Here is a 3,417-nt window from a genome sequence, read left to right on the forward strand (position 1 = left end):
CATTTTGTGGGGGTGGAGTGGGGAATGGGATCAAAAATGGAGGAGGGGGAAGGGAAGTGCACGGGATTATGGTGATGGCACACGGGTGTCTTGGTGATGGGAACCCCGCGGGGATTATAATTGAGATGGAAAAAAAATGTACAAAATGATGTAAACATTTTAAAAAAATAAAAATAAAAATAACTGATTGCCAAATACTAGCAATAAACGATTAAAAAAAAAAAAACTGCAGGCAGAAGAAAGGTTTCCCAGCATACAAAACCTGAGCTAAGCTGTGTCTAGAAATTCGGCATTCTAAAAACTGGCAATGAAAATTGTTTAGAAAGAAGATCATATCATTTAGAAACTCAGAACCAAGAAACTAGAGTGTCTGTTAAAAGAAATGGTAAATAAGTGTGTAAATATAAATGTAATTTTTTTCAAATGCAATCGATTTTAAAATCATAAAAATATATTGTGATATTTATAATGTGCATCATTTAATGTGTGAAGACAAAAGGGTTAGGCGGGGAGAAATGAAAGGCTGCTGTATTAAACATTTTTCCATTTTACGGGAAGTGAAAAGCTATTATTTAAAGGGAAAGTGCTGTAAAGCAAACTTGCATATTTAAAACCCTAGAGCATCATTAAAATAATGTAAAAATCACAGGCACAGAATGGAAGATTTAAAAACTATAAAGCCTCAACTCAGAGCCTAGCCAAGATATTACAAAAACTACAAGCCATTATCTTTCATAGACACAACTACAATAAACCTTTTAAGTAATAAATAGAGCCCAGTAGTATATAAAAAAAATATGCTATATCATGACTAAACGGAATTTATTCTAAGAATGCAAAGCTGATGAACATTTAAAACTCTCTAAATGTAATTTACTACATTAACGGCATAACAGAGAAAAAGCTAACGATCATATTGAAGAAGTGGAAAAAACACATTTGACATAACGATCTTCATGAATCAAAAAAAAAGGAACAGTTTTCTGCAAAGTAGGAATTGAAGGAAACTTCCTCAAGTAGATAAAATACATTTACAAAAAGCCAGCAGCTAACACATCATTCTTAATGGTAGAAGACTGAATGTCTTTCTCTTAATTTTGAAAAAGCAGCAAGGTTATTCAATCTCACAGCTTGTATTAAAAACTGTACTTGAGTATCTTATGCAGAACATTAAGGCAAAAGAAAGAAATGAAAGGCATGCAGCTTAAAAAGGAAGAACTAAAACTCCATTAATATATAAACAAAAATGATCCTATACATGGTAAATCTTAAAAGAACATCTAAGTAAACGATTAAACTAACACACGATTTGGGTACGTAAAGTGCTTAAGTCAATATTCAATCAGTATTTCTATATGTAAGCAATGCATAGATTTAACATAAACTTTTAAAATCCCCTCTATAGTAACATGTAAAACATAAAAGATTTAGGTATCGTTTTAATAAAATATGTGTAAGATGTGTAAACCTAAATCTGAGTAAATAGCAAGAATACACATTCATGGATCTAAAGACTGAATCTGCAGAGGTCAATTCTACTTAATCTAGTTTCAGTAAAACATCAAACAAAATTCCAGTAGACTTTTTTAAAAGAAGTTGATTCTAGAAAGTTGATTCTAAAAGTTCTATGGAAATTCAAAGGGACGTGAAAATCCAAAATAAACATTGCCTGATGTCAAGACTCACAGACCCACAGTACCCACAAGACTTACTGGTGTCAGGACAGAGCTTGAAACAGAACAAGCTAGGATTCAAAGCCACACAGATATGTTCAACCGAATTTTCACATGTAAGCCCAATTAATTCAGTGAGGAAAGCAAATTCTTTATATTAAATGGCACTGAACAATGCAATATCTATATTTTAATAAATGAGGTCAACCTTTATCTTACCCCACACTAAATAATTATCCCAAAATGTATCAATATAAGAATACTAGGGGGAAACATGGACTATTTGTGAATTTGTGATGGCAAAGATATCTTAGATAAAACATAAAATGCAAGTTTGAAATCTCTGTTCTTCAAATGTCTCTAAAGGTGGAAAGATTTCCCATTAAATGGTTGAAAACTCTATATTTGTATGTAAATATATAATTATAGTTATGGCTATATGTGATATGTCTTATACCTGTCACCACTGCAATGAAATCCTTACAATGAAACACAGACTTCAGCAAGCAGGAACCAAAATATCTAAAGCATTAGGAGAAATCTCCTTTCTTTCAGATTCTTCCAAAGAAGATTTGTAAAGAAAGGGTCAAGAAGCTGGAATTAAATTCTTGAGACAGCAACGCACAAAAAAAAAAAAAAAAATGTATATTGCAAGAATTTGGTATCATGGGTACACCTCATACCGAGGAAAATTTTGGCTCAATATGAGACATTTCTAAGCTAGAAACTTCTTTGCAATGGGGTGGGCATACCACCATCAGATACATTCTCAGAGCACTGGAATGACCTTGCTTCAGGGGTGTTCTTGGAGGAAGACTGCACTAGATCAAGAGTCATTCTCCTTGTGATTCAGTAATTCTTTCCTTTACTCTTGAAGCTTATCTAATTTTCTTCAATCCCTTTGAGATGGATGGGGATAATAAATATAAACTATTGGTCATGCCTAAAATGATTGCAATTCCCATTTTCACTGTCTCCAATATAAATTGATTTGACACCTTTTACTGCATGGATTTAACAACATTCATTTAACAAATATGAATCCTGCTTCCCCATCATTCTCTGACTAACAGTATGAGTTTATGTCCCACAAATCTAGTTTATTTTTGAAATGAGCTTGGATTCGCTTTCAAGGCAGACCACCAGGGGTACCCTGCACCCAAACACATTGTCCTCTGGAGATTCGTCTCCCTAGAGACCCCAGTTTCATCGAGACAATACCCTGGTGGGCCCTGACACTCATTTCCAGAAAACATTTTTTCTGCCAACTGAAAAACCTAAGTTCTTTGCATTCTAAACTTGGAAATTCTCTGAATTCTTCCATTTCTCACCAATGATTCCAATTTCATTTCTTCTTGGAGACCCTGGTGGGGGGCTAGTTTGAAGTCACAGGAGGTGCCATGTTTCATGAAGATTCACAAAACATCAACAAAGTGGGTTTTTCCTGGGAACATGAGACTCAAGATCAACAGCAGTCTCCTTCAAATGGTTCCTCTCCCAAGCAAGGAACACAATGTTCAATGTTTCAATTTAATCTTCTAATGTTGCTCAGAATTTCAACTAATAAAGTCCCACGTGTTTGTGAATCTGGGTTTACAGACTGAAAACCGATATACAAATGCTGTCAGTTCCAGTAGGTTTCCATTGGAAGTTTGTCATGCTACCTGGATACTGTCAATCCCCAAAACCTGCTCCAGGAATTTTAAGAACCTGTCTCCTGACTGCTCACAGATGGGACTTGAAG

This window comes from Condylura cristata, unplaced genomic scaffold, assembly GCF_000260355.1.
Source record: "Condylura cristata isolate star-nosed mole 26May11 unplaced genomic scaffold, ConCri1.0 scaffold00020, whole genome shotgun sequence".
In the NCBI taxonomy this organism is placed as follows: domain Eukaryota; kingdom Metazoa; phylum Chordata; class Mammalia; order Eulipotyphla; family Talpidae; genus Condylura; species Condylura cristata.